The sequence below is a fragment of the Pseudophryne corroboree genome, chromosome 7 (assembly GCF_028390025.1).
Source record: "Pseudophryne corroboree isolate aPseCor3 chromosome 7, aPseCor3.hap2, whole genome shotgun sequence".
Taxonomy (NCBI): Eukaryota; Metazoa; Chordata; class Amphibia; order Anura; family Myobatrachidae; genus Pseudophryne; species Pseudophryne corroboree.
The window spans coordinates 506,944,618-506,961,511 of NC_086450.1; the positions used below are offsets into that span (position 1 = coordinate 506,944,618).

A 16,894-nucleotide genomic window follows, 5' to 3' on the forward strand; every position below is an offset into this window, starting at 1 on the left:
TACCGCATTATAACAAACATGTATCACATTTATTTTAAAGTACTATTGTGAGGAATGAAGCCTGGTAGTAAAGGGTGCCGGGCCATATAGCTAATACGGAGACACTTATATGAATTACCAGCAAAAGTCACGGTTCTGTACTTTCTCCTCAGAAAATAATAACCTAGATGAGGCTAATTCAGTAAGGATGGCTGATACGATCCTTATTGCATTTCTCCAATGTTTGAGTATTGCGCACGGGCAGAACGGGTCATATAATCGCGGCACAGATATGCGAACGCCTCTGCCTGATTAACCAGCTGAGGTGTTTGCAAGGAGGGGCAGAGGCGGCCGGTGTTGGGTGAAAACGGAGGTATGTGGCCCCCGTTTTCCAGGAGTTACCTTGGCCTCGGAAGCCGCACTGCTATGGCAAGGCTGAGAAACCTAAAGCTTACTCAGAGTTTATCTGAGATACGATCGCATCGCAATTGCAGGGAGGAGGTGGTATGTAGCACCTCTTGAATCTGCATTGCTAAGGACTGCTAGCAATCCATAGTGAATCAGGCTCTTAGTTGCAAGGAGATTTTCTTTTGAAATAAAAAATTGCTAAATAGGAAATGTGGCTAATACATTACTGGTAACAGCTGGTTAGGGATGGACAACTCCCAGATGTCAGGTAGTCAGTGTGGCTAATAACATTCCTGGTAACAGCTGGTTAGGGATGGACAACTCCCAGATGTCAGGTAGTCAGTGTGGCTAATACATTACTGGTAGCAGCTGGTTAGGGATGGACAACTCCCAGATGTCGGGTAGTCGGTGTGGCTAATACATTACTGGTAACAGCTGGTTAGGGATGGACAACTCCCAGATGGCAGGTAGTCAGTGTGGCTAATAACATTCCTAGTAACAGCTGGTTAGGGATGGACAACTCCCAGATGTCAGGTAGTCGGTGTGGCTAATACATTACTGGTAACAGCTGGTTAGGGATGGACAACTCCCAGATGTCGGGTAGTCAGTGTGGCTAATACTTTACTGGTAACAGATGGTTAGGAATGGACAACTCCCAGATGTCGGGTAGTCAGTGTGGCTAATACTTTACTGGTAACACATGGTTTGGGATCAGTGTGGCTAATAACAGTATCAGTGTGGCTAATAACATTCCTGGTAACAGCTGGTTAGGGATGGACAACTCCCAGATGTCAGGTAGTCAGTGTGGCTAATAACATTCCTGGTAACAGCTGGTTAGGGATGGACAACTCCCAGATGTTAGGTAGTCAGTGTGGCTAATACATTCCTGGTAACAGCTGGTTAGGGATGGACAACTCCCAGATGTCGGGTAGTCGTGTGGCTAATACATTACTGGTAACAGCTGGTTAGGGATGGACAACTCCCAGATGTCGGGTAGTCAGTGTGGCTAATACTTTACTGGTAACAGATGGTTAGGGATGGACAACTCCCAGATGTTAGGTAGTCAGTGTGGCTAATACATTCCTGGTAACAGCTGGTTAGGGATGGACAACTCCCAGATGTCAGGTAGTCAGTGTGGCTAATACATTACTGGTAACAGCTGGTTAGGGATGGACAACTCCCAGATGTCAGGTAGTCAGTGTGGCTAGTACATTACTGGTAGCAGCTGATTAGGGATGAACAACTATTGTAATGTATGATTGGAGTGCTTGCCATAGTGTCTGCACCTTGGGGCAAGACCATAAGCAGTGAACCAGGTCTGCGTCCAGAGCAGCACATTTAAAACAGTGGGATGAGGGGGCAGCTCCCATGAGGTGTCGTAGCTTTGGGGTAACATATGCGCTATGTAGGATTTTCTGGTGCATTTCGGAGTATGAAATGGAACCCAGTGTTTTGTCTAGATAAGTGTTGGCCTCTAGTATCACTTTTAAGGAGAGATCCGGGAACTCTATTCTCCATTTCATAAGTCCCACTGAGCCTGTGTCTATGTTTAGTAAGGTGCGAGAGTGTGAATATATAAAGGCTGTGGAAAAGGTGTTATTCACGGACAGGCGTAGTGTTTTATCCAGATTGTGAGATTTATCATGTTGTGGTATCAAGGACAGGGCCCTCTGTACGTAACTGCAGGCTTGAAGGAATGGGAACAGTGGTATCTGTAAATGTGGGAAACGCGCTATGACCTGCGAGTGTGTTAGTAGAGTCAATGTTTCGGCATTCAAAAATTGGTGGATATATTACAGGCCTCCATTGTGCCAGGTATGAAGTATATGTGAGGTTGTGTGGGGTTGAAAGTCTGGATTACCCCAGAGAGGTAGAAACATTGATTTGTATCGTGATATTCCAAGTCGTGAGCGGACTGATCGCCATGCTGTACAAGTGGAGGATATAAGTAAATTATGTTTTGCTCTATTTGGCATAGAGTTGGGGGTTGTATGTAACAGGGTTATCAGGTTCCAAGAAGGTGTGAAGGATTGTTCTAGATATGTGTTTGCATATATGCTTTGTCCGCTGATCCAGTCCACTGCAATCCTATAATTAGCTGCTAGAGCATAAGTATACAGACATGGTAAATTTAATCCACCAAGGGACCGAGGTTGGCGCAATTTAAACAATGAAAATCTAGGGCGTTTTCCCGCCCAAATAAATGTGGATAATGCTTTATCCAATTGAGTGAATGTGTCCTTGGGTGGAATCAGCGGGAGCATCTGAAGCACATATAAGAAACGTGGGAAGCTAATCATTTTTTTTTTTTTTTAAGTTATTATTTTTATTGAGGTTGATCAGAAGTCATAACATAATAAGAACAAACTTGTGCAGGGTAAGGATATCGAACAAGAAAACAAACATTTTACATATCAGATCAGAACAAAAGAGACATTTCCATGAAATTATAGGCCAACAGTCATTAGTAACAACTCTAGCCGCGTATCTGACCAGTCTCGTTTTATTTTACCGATATAGTATAAAATTTATACCAAATCTTGGTGTAAGCTTGTGAGGAGTAAAAGTAGGAAAGAAAAAGAAAAGGAAGGAGGAGAAGAAGCTAGAGAGTGTATCTTAATAAAAGGGAAATATTGGGGATGTTACAAATAAGGAGATAAGAAAATAGGAACAGTTCTCTGTATTAGTGACTGAGGGGGAGATAACAGAGGTGATGGGGGTATCAGCAGAGTCCGCAGAATTAGCAGTATCAACATAGCCCGGGCATCAATAAAGATCGAGCGAGGTACCAAGGAGACCAGATGTTGTGGAACTGTGCCACAGTGTTATTCCTCAGGCTTGTAATATATTCCATGTTGGCTATATAGTTAATTTTGGATATCAGCTATGCCTTGGAGGGAGGTTTGTGGTCTTTCCAGCATTTAGCGATCAGAGATGTAGCCGCCATGCAAAGTAGCATGGTAAGCTTGTCTTGGGTTTTAGGTAGTAACGGTATGGGAGCATGCAGTAGGGCAGTTTCAGGGGAAAGGTCTAGATTATGTCCGCATGTTTGAGCAATAAGTGCTGCTACCATTTCTCTGACGTCCTAGTGGATGCTGGGGACTCCGTAAGGACCATGGGAAATAGCGGCTCCGCAGGAGACTAGGCACAAAAGTAAAGCTTTAGGACTACCTGGTGTGCACTGGCTCCTCCCCCTATGACCCTCCTCCAAGCCTCAGTTAGATTTTTGTGCCCGAACGAGAAGGGTGCACACTAGGTGGCTCTCCTGAGCTGATTAGTGAAAAGTTTAGTTTTAGGTTTTTTATTTTCAGTGAGTCCTGCTGGCAACAGGCTCACTGCATAGAATGACTAAGGGGAGAAGAAGCGAACTCACCTGCGTGCAGAGTGGATTGGGCTTCTTAGGCTACTGGACACCATTAGCTCCAGAGGGATCGAACACAGGCCCAGCCATGGAGTCTGGTCCCAGAGCCGCGCCGCTGGCCCCCTTACAGAGCCAGAAGCAAGAAGAGGTCCGGAAAATCGGCGGCAGAAGACATCCTGTCTTCACCAAGGTAGCGCACAGCACTGCAGCTGTGCGCCATTGCTCCTCAGCACACTTCACACTTCGGTCACTGAGGGTGCAGGGCGCTAGGGGGGGGCGCCCTGAGCAGCAATAAAAACACCTTGGCTGGCGAAAATACATCACATATAGCCCCCAGGGCTATATGGATGAATTTTAACCCCTGCCAGAATCCATAAAAATGCAGGAGAAAAGTCCTCGAAAAAGGGGCGGAGCCTATCTCCTCAGCACACTGGCGCCATTTTCCCTCACAGCTCCGTTGGAGGGAAGCTCCCTGGCTCTCCCCTGCAGTCACTACACTACAGAAAGGGTTAAAAAAGAGAGGGGGGCACTAATTAGGCGCAGTATTAACAATACAGCAGCTATAAGGGGAAAAACACTTATATAAGGTTATCCCTGTATATATATAGCGCTCTGGTGTGTGCTGGCAAACTCTCTCTCTGTCTCCCCAAAGGGCTAGTGGGGTCCTGTCCTCTATCAGAGCATTCCCTGTGTGTGTGCTGTGTGTCGGTACGTTTGTGTCGACATGTATGAGGAGGAAAATGATGTGGAGGCGGAGCAAATTGCCTGTAATAGGGATGTCACCCTCTAGGGGGTCGACACCTGAGTGGGTGAACTGTTGGAAGGAATTAACAGTGTCAGCTCTTTACAAAAGATAGTGGTTGACATGAGACAGCCGGCTACTCAGCTTGTGCCTGTCCAGACGTCTCATAGGCCGTCAGGGGCTCTAAAGCGCCCGTTACCTCAGATGGCAGATACAGACGCCGACACGGATACTGACTCCAGTGTCGACGGTGAAGAGACAAATGTGACTTCCAGTAGGGCCACACATTACATGATTGAGGCAATGAAAAATGTTTTACACATTTCTGATAATACGAGTACCACCAAAAGGGGTATTATGTTCGGTGAAGAAAAACTACCTGTAGTTTTCCTGAATCTGAGAAATTAAATGAGGTGTGTGATGAAGCGTGGGTTTCCCACGATAAAAAGTTATTGGCATTATATCCTTTCCCGCCAGAGGTTAGGGTGCGTTGGGAAACACCCCCTAGGGTGGATAAAGCGCTCACACGCTTGTAAAAACAAGGGCTCTACCCTCTCCTGAGATGGCCGCCCTTAAGGATCCTGCTGATAGAAAGCAGGGGGGTATCCTAAAATGTATTTACACACATACTGGTGTTATACTGCGACCAGTAATCGCCTCAGCCTGGATGTTAAGTGCTGGGTTGGCGTGGTCGGATTCCCTGACTGAGAATATTGATACCCTAGATAGGGACAGTATATTATTGCCTATAGAGCATTTAAAAGATGCATTTCTATATATGCGTGATGCACAGCGGAATATTTGCCAACTGGCATCAAGAGTAAGTGCGTTGTCCATTTCTGCCAGAAGAGGGTTATGGACACGACAGTGGTCAGGTGATGCGGATTCCAAACGGCATATGGAAGTATTGCCTTATAAAGGGGAGGAGTTATTTGGGGTCGGTCTTTCAGACCTGGTGGCCACGGCAACAGCTGGGAAATCCACGTTTTTACCCCAGGTCGCCTCTCAACATAAGAAGACGCCGTATTATCAGGCGCAGTCCTTTCGTTCCCATAAGGGCAAGCGGGCAAAAGGTTCCTCATTTCTGCCCCATGACAGAGGAAGAGTTAAAAGGCTGCAGAAATCAGCCAGTTCCCAGGAACAGAAGCCCTCTCCCGCCTCTGCCAAGCCCTCAGCATGACGCTGGGGCTTTACAAGCGGACTCAGGCACGGTGGGGGCCCGTCTCAAGAATTTCAGCGCGCAGTGGGCTCACTCGCAAGTAGACCCCTGGATCCTTCAGGTGGTATCTCAGGGGTACAAATTGGAATTCGAGACGTCTCCCCCTCGCCGTTTCCTAAAGTCTGCTTTACCGACGTCTCCCTCCGACAGGGAGGCAGTTTTGGAAGCCATTCACAAGCTGTATTCCCAGCAGGTGATAATCAAGGTACCCCTCCTGCAACAGGGAAAGGGGTATTATTCCACACTGTTGTGGTACCGAAGCCGGACGGCTCGGTGAGACCGATTTTAAATCTAAAATCTTTGAACACTTACATACAGAAGTTCAAATTCAAGATGGAGTCACTCAGAGCAGTGATTGCGAACCTGGAAGAAGGGGACTACATGGTGTCTCTGGACATCAAGGATGCTTACCTTCATGTCCCAATTTACCCTTCTCACCAAGGGTACCTCAGGTTTGTGGTACAGAACTGTCACTATCAGTTTCAGACGCTGCCGTTTGGATGGTCCACGGCACCCCAGGTCTTTACCAAGGTAATGGCCGAAATGATGATACTCCTTCGAAGGAAGGGAGTTTTAGTTATCCCTTACTTGGACGATCTCCTGATAAGGGTAAGATCCAGAGAACAGTTGGAGGTCGGTGTAGCACTATCTCAGGTAGTGTTGCGGCAGCACGGTTGGCTTCTCAATATTCCAAAATCGCAGCTGGTTCCGACGACTCGTCTTCTGTTCCTAGTGATGATCCTGGACACAGTCCAGAAAAAGGTGTTTCTCCCAGAGGAGAAAGCCAGGGAGTTATCCGAGCTAGTCAGGAACCTCCTAAAACCGAGCCAAGTCTCAGTGCATCAATGCACAAGGGTTCTGGGAAAAATGGTGGCTTCCTACGAAGAAATCCCATTCGGCAAATTCCACGCAAGAACTTTCCAGTGGGACCTGCTGGACAAATGGTCCGGGTCGCATCTTCAGATGCATCAGCGGATAACCCTGTCACCAAGGACAAGGGTGTCCCTCCTGTGGTGGTTGCAGAGTGCTCATCTTCTAGAGGGCCGCAGATTCGGCATTCAGGACTGGGTCCTGGTGACCACAGATGCCAGCCTCCGAGGCTGGGGAGCAGTCACACAGGGAAGGAATTTCCAGGGCTTATGGTCAAGCCTGGAGACATCACTTCACATAAATATCCTGAAGCTAAGGGCCATTTACAATGCTCTAAGCTTAGCAAGACCTCTGCTTCAAGGTCAGCCGGTGTTGATCCAGTCGGACAACATCACGGCAGTCACCCACGTAAACAGACAGGGTGGCACAAGAAGCAGGAGGGCAATGGCAGAAGCTGCAAGGATTCTTCGCTGGGCGGAAAATCATGTGATAGCACTGTCAGCAGTATTCATTCCGGGAGTGGACAACTGGGAAGCAGACTTCCTCAGCAGACACGACCTCCACCCGGGAGAGTGGGGACTTCACCCAGAAGTCTTCCACATGATTATAAACCGTTGGGAAAAACTCGACAGGTATTGCGCCAGGTCAAGGGACCCTCAGGCAATAGCTGTAGATGCTCTGGTAACACGGTGGTTGTGCCGGTCAGTGTAGGTGTTCCATCCTCTGCCTCTCATACCCAAGGTACTGAGAATTATAAGATGGAGAGGAGTAAGCACTATATTCGTGGCTCCGGATTGGCCAAGAAGGACTTGGTAACCGGAACTTCAAGAGATGCTCACGGAGGATCCGTGGCCTCTACCTCTAAGTAGGGACCTGCTCCAGCAAGGACCCTGTCTGTTCCAAGACTTACCGCGGCTGCGTTTGACGGCATGGCGGTTGAACACCGGATCCTGAAGGAAAAAGGCATTCCGAATGAAGTCATCCCTATCCTGATCAAGGCCAGGAAGGATGTAACCGCAAAACATTATAACCCCATTTGGCGAAAATATGTTGCGTGGTGCGAGGCCAGTAAGGCCCGACGGAGGAATTTCAACTGGGTCGATTCCTACATTTCCTGCAAACAGGAGTGTCTATGGGCCTGAAATTGGGGTCCATTAAGGTTCAAATTTCGGCCCTGTCAATTTTCTTCCAAAAAGAACTAGCTTCAGTCCCTGAAGTTCAGACGTTTGTAAAAGGGGTACTGTATATACCGCCTCCTTTTGTGCCTCCAGTGGCACCTTGGGATCTCAATGTAGTTTTTGGGTTCCAAAAGTCACATTGGTTTGAACCACTTAAATCTGTGGAGTTAAAATATCTCACATGGAAAGTGGTCATGCTGTTGGCCCTGGCCTGGGCCAGGCGCGTGTCAGAATTGGAGGCTTTATCCTGTAAAAGTCCTTATCTGATTTTCCATTCGGACAGGGCGGAATTGAGGACGCGTCCTCAGTTTCTCCCTAAGGTGGTTTCAGCGTTTCACCTGAACCAACCTATTGTGGTACCTACGGCTACTAGGGACTTGGAGGACTCCAAGTTGCTAGACGTTGTCAGGGCCCTGAAAATATATGTTTCCAGGACGGCTGGAGTCAGAAAATCTGACTCGCTGTTTATCCTGTATGCACCCAACAAGCTGGGTGCTCCTGCTTCTAAGCAGACTATTGCTCGTTGGATTTGTAGTACAATTCAGCTTGCACATTCTGTGGCAGGCCTGCCACAGCCAAAAATCTGTAAATGCCCACTCCACAAGGAAGGTGGGCTCATCTTGGGCGGCTGCCCGAGGGGTCTCGGCTTTACAACTTTGCCGAGCAGCTACTTGGTCAGGAGCAAATACGTTTGTAAAATTCTACAAATTTGATACCCTGGCTGAGGAGGACCTGGAGTTCTCTCATTTGGTGCTGCAGAGTCATCCGCACTCTCCCGCCCGTTTGGGAGCTTTGGTATAATCCCCATGGTCCTTACGGAGTCCCCAGCATCCACTAGGACGTCAGAGAAAATAAGAATTTACTTACCGATAATTCTATTTCTCGTAGTCCGTAGTGGATGCTGGGCGCCCATCCCAAGTGCGGATTGTCTGCAATACTGGTACATAGTTATTGTTACCAAAAATCGGGTTATTGCTGTAGTGAGCCATCTTTTCTAGAGGCTCCTCTGTTATCATGCTGTTAACTGGGTTTAGATCACAAGTTATACGGTGTGATTGGTGTGGCTGGTATGAGTCTTACCCGGGATTCAAAATCCTTCCTTATTGTGTACGCTCGTCCGGGCACAGTATCCTAACTGAGGCTTGGAGGAGGGTCATAGGGGGAGGAGCCAGTGCACACCAGGTAGTCCTAAAGCTTTACTTTTGTGCCCAGTCTCCTGCGGAGCCGCTATTCCCCATGGTCCTTACGGAGTCCCCAGCATCCACTACGGACTACGAGAAATAGAATTATCGGTAAGTAAATTCTTATTTTTCCAAAAAGGGCGAATAGACGGGCACGTCCACCATATGTGAGAAAAGGTGCCCTCCTCTCCACAGAGTCTCCAACACAGATTTGATGTCGTGGGGTAACTGGAATGAAGTCTGGAGGGGACTAAGTACCACCTGGTGTAGATCTTATAGCATGATTCTCTGAGTGCCACACTAATGGAAGCTTTAGCGATGCGCATTCTGATTTCTTCCCATTGATCATCTTCCAACGGATGGGAGAGATCTGATTCCCAGGCTAGTTCATGGGGTTCACGGGCAGGCGGATCTGGGGTCAGAATCGAGTTGTATATTGTTGAGATATTACCCTTTTTGCCAATTGAAAGTATACACATATGTTCAAAGGAAGTGGGTGGTTTCAAAGGGGTAGTTTTAAGCTAACAATTTGGATGTAATGGTAATGACACGAGGATGGCAAACCAAGGCGTTCCTGAAAATCCCCAAAGGAGGTCGGTGCTGAGTGGCCTTTAACATGAATAAATCTCGTGACACCCTGAGATTGCCATGGGGCTGCTATTTTTCGCTCGCAGCCTGAGGGAAAGGCAGGGTGTCCCCAGATAGGTGTCAGAGGTGAGGGGTGTGAGGATAAATTATAGGTGCTACGGAGTTTGTCCCACAATCCAAGGGTAAATTTAATCGTGGGGATTGAATAAGCCGAGGCTGGCCTGCAGGACCTGGGAAGCCATAGAAGAGAGTCAAGGGGGACGCCCTGATATATTGAATTCTCAATATCGACCCATTTTCTGTTCCCTGGAGGGGAATGCCAGGACACCATGTGATTAAGGTGGCAGGCATTAAAATAAGCTTGAAGGTTAGGATATCCCAGTCCGCCCGAGGTGGCACTCTTAGTCAACAGTGTTCGTCTTAATCGTGACTTACGATGAGCCCAAATAAATTTGTTGCACAATGATTGCAATGAGGTCAGAGTCACTCGGGGCACCATTATCGGAATGGTCTGAAATAGGTAAAGAATACGGGGAAGGAAATTCATTTTTAGGGCGTTAATCCGTCCAATCCATGAAATTAATAATCTGTCCCATTTGTCCAAATCTTGGGTGAGAGTTTTAATCATAGGAACAAAATTAGTCTGGTAAAGGCTGGTGTAGGATTTAGTAATGAATATGCCGAGGTATTTGATAGCCGAGGGTCTCCAAAGAAAAGGGAAGGAGGAGGTTAGAATCAAGTGGGTCTGGGGTTGGATATTAAATGCAAGGGCCTCAGATTTGGTGTGGTTTATTTTATAACCCGAGAGGGAACCGTATAGTAGTAATTATTTTTGTAGATTAGGAAGAGAGATCAAAGGGTTAGATAAAGTCAAGAGCACGTCGTCCGCAAATAAAGATATTTTGTATGAGCTCTGCCCTACTGTAATCCTCCCTATGTCCGTATTAAGCCTAATACGGGCCGCAAGAGGTTCGATGCATAGAGCAAAAAGTAGGGGCGAAAGAGGGCAGCCCTGGTGAGTGCCATTCTTCAAACTAAATCGAGGTGAGCTCAATCCATTGGTCAGGACCATAGATGAGGGGTTGGAGTAGAGGGCCTCTATTGCAGTGATGAAATGACCATGGATGCCAAATGAAGATAAAGTGGAAAACAAAAAGGGCCAGGAAATGCGGTCAAATGCCTTTTCGGCGTCCAGCGCCAAGGCAATCGCTGGTGTTTTCAACGAGTTTATTTGGTGAATCAAATCAATAGTGCGTCTGGTGTTGTCCGAGGCCTGACGGCCAGGGATAAATCCCACTTGATCAGGATCTATTAATGATGGCAACACAGCGTTCAGACGAGTTGCTAGTATTTTGGCAAAAAATTTAAGATCAGTATTTATCAAAGATATGGGTCTGTAATTTGTGCAATGCGAGGGGTCTTTTCCGGGCTTCGGGATTACAATAATGCGGGACGTCGTGGAGTCAGTATGGAAGGGCGTGCCCCGTAATATTTTATTAAACAGGGAGGTCATATGAGGGATGAGTTGAAGGGCGAAGGTTTTGTAGTACACCATCGGATAGCCATCCGGACCAGGTGCTTTTGAGGGTTTCTGGGTTTTCAGAGCCGCCTCAATTTCCTCAGCAGAAATATCAGCATTGAGAGTAGAGTTAGTTTCCTCGTCTATATGAGGAAGAGCGCATGAATCTAGGTATTGTTGTGCCTGGTCGGCTTGTGCTAAGGGGTTGGACGGGGGATCAAGGTTGTAGAGCGTCCTATAGTAGTCAAAGAAGATATTATTAATTTTTTTGTGGTCGTAGGTAATGTTACCTGAGGGTTGTCTAATAGTATGGATGGATTGGTTAGCTTTTTTGGCTCGTAATTGGTTAGCTAATAAGGTATGTGCCTTGTTACTTTTATCATAAAATGATTGATTGGCCCATCGAAGCGAGCGCTCAATATTCTCTGCCAAGAGGGTTTGTAGTTCATCTCGTGCTTTAGAAAGTTCGGCTAGGGTTTTTTTTAGAGTGTGTGCGTTTATGTTCCTGATCCAATGTTCCAATATTATCCGTTAACAGGGCAATTTGGTTTTCTCGTGTTCTCTTGCGGCGGGATGCAAATTGGATAATGGATCCCCTGATAACCGCCTTATGGGCTTCCCATATAGTGGCTATATTGCAGTCTCCTTCTACGTTAACCGCAAAATAATCCCGAAGCTCTGTTTTAATTAAGTCTTGGAACTTAGGGATCTTCAATAGTGTCTCGTTTAGTCTCCATGTCGGTCTACCGTCAGGGATATCAAAAATATCAAATGTCGCAATTAAAGCTGCGTGGTCAGTCCAGGTGAGTGGGACTATAGAGGAAGAGCGAGCGGTGCGGGAGAGAGGTGCACAACTCAGGAACATATCAATACGAGAGTACACATCGTGCGGATTGGAATAGAAGGTATAGTCCCTGGTGGTCGGGTTAAGGAATCGCCAGACATCGAACAAACCAGCCTCGGCCATCCCCCTGTGTAATACGGAGGAATTCGGGGTTTGACTACTACGCAAGGGGCCGGACCTGTCCATGCCCGTGAGAGCCATATTGAAGTCGCCACCCACGAGTATTTTACCTCGTCTATATGAGTAAAGGTCGTGGAAAAACTTACGAAAGAATTTGGATTGGGCAGTGTTTGGAGAGTACAGGTTAGCCAAGGTAACCTCCTCGTGTCCAATTTTTCCTCTCACCATCACATAACGGCCTTCATTGTCGTGCTTACTGTCTAGGAATTGGAAAGGAACGGACCCCCTTATTAGGATAGCCACCCCATGTTTTTTTGATGTATGATTGGAATACCAGGCCATAGGAAATTGTTTAGATGTCAGAGAGGGATGGGAATCTAATTTCAAGTGTGTCTCCTGTAAGAAAATCACGTCACCTTTCAATGTCCTGAGAGATCTGTGGAGATGAGAGCGTTTCTGAGGAGTGTTCAGCCCTTTGACATTAATGGACAGGCATTTTAGCGGCATGGTTGAAACTGAGGAGGGGGTAATTCGCTGGAGATCACTAGGTTCCCGGACTCTGCTAACACAAACAAGAGAGACAGAGAAAGAAGGAAAAAAAAAAAAAAAGAATAACTAAAGAATAAAATAGGAGTGTATGATTTTGTATACGAACAATATTAGTTAAATAAATCAATCTTTCTGTGATTACAAGGGTGGTAATACACAGTTGTACTGTAACTGGGGTCTAAGAGAGGAGGGGAATAGAAGAAAGAGGAACAAAAGAGAATAAAGCAGACGTAGTATCCAGTAAGCAGGATACTCGGCTGCCAAGGTTGAGCTCTCAAAGAAAAGAAAAATGAGAGAGCTCACTGGCGGGACAAAAATGCAATATAACAGACGAGGGTATCACCCCTCTATGCTTGATAATAACTTTAATCCCTAAGAGTCGGGGGAGGAGGTATCAAGATAAAGCACTGACGCCCCCCATCCGAAACCACTAACAAACAGAACGGGTGGACCATTGTGTAGCCCACTAAAACCTGTTTTAGGGGCGAAATATTCCTAAATGTAAAACTCGATAACTTAAGTGATCACATAACAAATAATAACATTTTAGTAACAACAATAAAACCAATGGTATGATCGCTGGACAGGTTGGCGGCCAGAGACAGCTCTCATGGCTTTGGAAAAAAAAAAAAAAATCCAATCCGTTAATTTATCTATTCGGCAATGGTTCCAAGCCGCCAACCAGCACTGCGAGATAACAACTTAGTGCTACATGAGGCTTAAAGGTCCGCCAACAAGAGCCTTCTAAGAAGGAAATTAATGAGCATTTGTGTATGGAGCGGTACCTAAAACAGGGTTTACATATCAGTTGAGCAAGATTGAGAACAAGATTAGTTAGGTTAAACGTTATAAAAACATTAAAATTAAACGAAAGGAGTTTCACGTCTATGAGGTAGCAGCCGGAGTCATCTGCAATTTTCGAAACAATTTGTCCCCATCATCAGGAGAGCGAATGGTGTGAATTTTGCCATCAATCTCCACAATGAGGCGGAAAGGGAATCCCCAGCGATATTTATAACCATTGTCGCGCAGTGTGGAGGTGACAGAGCGTAAATCGCGTCGTTTAGCAATGGTCACTGGTGACAGATCTTGATAAATCTGGAGCCGGGAATCTTCAAATAAAATTGAGGTTGAGTTTCTGCACGCCAAAGTTATGTTATTTTTTATCTTGAAGGACAGAAATCGGAGGATAACATCACGGGGAGGTTCTGAGTCCTTTGGTTTAGGTCTCAGGGCGCGATGGGCTCTCTCTATCAAGATGGCAGAATTTGAAAGTGACGGGACCAGGTGTAGAAACAGGCGTTGGAGGTATGGTTCCAATTCAGAGGCTGTGATAGATTCAGGAACATTGCGGATGCGTAAATTGTTCCGCCTTTCACGATTTTCGCTGTCCTCAACTTTATCCTTAAGGAGTTCCAGTTCGCTGGATAGGTAACTCATGTCCTCCCCCACCTGTTTGTGGAGATTCTGTTGGTGGTCCACCCGTGACTCTAGCGCGGTTGTGCGGGAGTCCAGTGCCGCCATGTCGGATTTTAATTCCCCGATCGCTGTCTGGAGAGCTGTTGTAAATGAGCTCTTGAGGTCTAGTATCATGTTTTGGAGGGACTGGATGTCCGCCTTGGTTGAGGGTGCATCCGTCTGGTCCATGATGGGGGTGGGCATCGGTGAGGACGGAGACGAAGCTTCTGATGGTTTCTCTCGGCGTGAGAAGTGTTGTGAGATATCTTGTGAAGCTCCTGATTTTTTTGCTCTGGTGTTCGCTCTGCTCATAATATCTGGTGAAAGTAGAACGTCCGTTGAAGGAGTGATAACAAGATTGGTCCACCTGTACGTTACATGCTTAACAGTTGGTCCGGGTGAGGGGGAAGTCAGGCATCCGTGAAATTACATTATTTATAGGACCAAGGTCCCATTAATCTGTGAAGACGGTGAGAAGGATCCACGGGAGAGCGTTCTAATGTACCACACACCTTACCGTGGTTATATAAAATATCGTGCAGAAGATAAAGAAAAGAAGAGAAAAAAAAATAGCAGCTGCAGGGTATAGATTTTAGCTGGATTCCTTGTGTTAATAGAGTGACTAAATTTTTCACTGCTCCAGCAGGGGCAGCAGAGTGCAGGTAAGATAAAATGTGTCTGTCCTGCCACCTCCAAGATGGCCGCCGTCAAAAATGTGTGGAGGGACTTCTTCTGGGCTTTCACAGCGGTGCCCCCAGGGGTTTATATTACTTCTGGGTGCCCCCAGGTCCCTCAGCACTCTTCGTCCGCCCCCCCCCCCCCCCCCGCCAGTTACCGTGTCCGGCGGTCTCCACACAACGGTGTAGCGCCTGTATTCCTTCAGACGCCACACCCAATATGGCCGCCGCCACCGGAGCTCCGCAATTCAGATCGGCTCCGGCCCTGCACCCTCCGGTGCTCTCAGACTCTTCACTGCTGCCCTGTCAGGTCTCCCCAGGCAAGGGGCACAGGATGCGATGGTGGGGTAAGTCTGGGGGCAGTATTTTAGCGGCCGGGCAGCGGGCGATCACAGGCGGGGGCAGCAATAAATTTAGGCCCCGGCTTCACTTTATAGGGAAGGCCGCAACCCGCAAGCACAGGGCTAGCCTGCGCTCCGGCTCCGCAGCTCACTCCCTTGGTGCCCTGTCTTACAGGGGCAACTGTGGGGTGAAATGGGGGAGAGATAGGTGGGGTAAAAGTTGGAATGAGGGGTTAACAGGGTTTATTTCGGAAGGAGCTCCCTCGGGACACCTCTTCTCAGTTAGGCCTCTAGCCACGCCCCCCCCGGAAGCTAATCATTTTATACAAATGACTTCTGCCCGTATATGTAAGGGGGAGGTGGGCCCACCTAGCGAAGTCAGCATATGTTTTAGTGAGTAATGGTGAGAAGTTGAGGGGATACAATTCAGATGGATGACTAGAAAACACAATACCTAGATAGGTAATGCGGTTATTTGGGGCCCATTGAAATGGGAAGGTGGTGTCCCAACCCATTTTGGCCGAAGGGAAGAAGGCCAAAGCCTCCTTTTTAGAGTAGTTGATTTTAAACCCAGAAACTTGTTCAAAGGATTTTAATATGTCTAGTAGATGCGGGATGGCCTCTTTGCGGTTGCTAAAGTACAATAGGATGTCATCTGCAAATGCTGAGAATTTAAGTTCTCGGTCTGCCAGTTTTATACCCTGCCATTTCGTTTCCTTTATAAAGTGGCGAAGAAGCGGGTCCAAGGCTAAGTTAAACAGTAGAGGAGATAGAAGGCATCCCTGTCTTGTGCCACAGTGTAAGGAAAAGAGTCTAGAGTTATGACCATTAATTGTTAAGAAGGCTTGGGGGGTACGATAAAGGGTATGAAATACCTGAAGAAAGTCTAGGCCAAAATTTTGGAATCTGAGTATTCTGTCAATGTGGGCCCAAGAGACTCGGTCAAATGCCTTGTCTGCATCACAACTTAGAACAATGTTCCCCGTCTCCAACGAGTCATGAGTTTTGGTCATGGCCGCTAGGAGAGAGCGAACATTATGCACAGAGTGTCTGTTACGTAGGAACCCTGTTTGGGCGGGATGAAGTAGTTTAGGTAGGACCAACTGGAGTCGGGAAGCCAATATCTTCGTGAATATTTTAAAATCTTGCTTCAATAGTGAGATTGGTCGGTAGGACGAGACCAGGGTGTGGTCCTTATTGGGTTTGGGGAGGACTATGACTCGTGCTGTGTTGAAGTTATGAGGAGCCGGGTGTCCTGTCAGAATTTAATTATATAAAATTAAAAGATGCTCGCTAATATGTGGTAAGAGTAGTTTGTAATAGGCTGCAGACAGTCCGTCTGGGCCGGGAGATTTCCCATTGGGTAGGGATTTAATAATTGCTTCCAATTCCTCTGCAGTAATGGGAGTAGTGAGGAGTTCTTTGTCTTCTTCTGATAATGTGGGAAGGTCGGCTTTTGTTAAAAACTCTGAGCCAAGTTCTGGTTGGTCCAGAGGGGCCGTGTATAAAGTCTCAAAGAAGGACAGAAAGGTATCGCTAATTGCCTCTTGTGTTAGCGCTGGTGAAGCGAGGGCGTCTCGAATAGTTGAGATATGTTTGGGGGTTGCATGAGCCTTCACCATATTTGCCAATAATTTTCCAGGGCGATTACCCCAACGGAAATATTTGTTGGACTGGAAGGAAAGGAACAGTTTGGCCTGCTCCGTGCATAGTGTGTCGTAGACTAATTTAGCATCTTTATATCGTGTTCTATTGGATTCCGATGGATCGGCCAATAGTTGAGAATAAATGGAAGTAACCTGGAGAGAGGCTTTAGTCATTCTCTCCCTTAGTTGTCTCTTTCTGGCGGCTACATATGAG

General features: G+C 46.9%; 1 protein-coding gene across 1 annotated transcript in view; it reads left to right on the plus strand.

Moving 5' to 3' along the window:
- Positions 1 to 16,894, plus strand: part of LOC134944449 (uncharacterized) — a 235,903-nt gene that overhangs the window by 145,823 nt on the left and 73,186 nt on the right. The window lies entirely within an intron of this gene.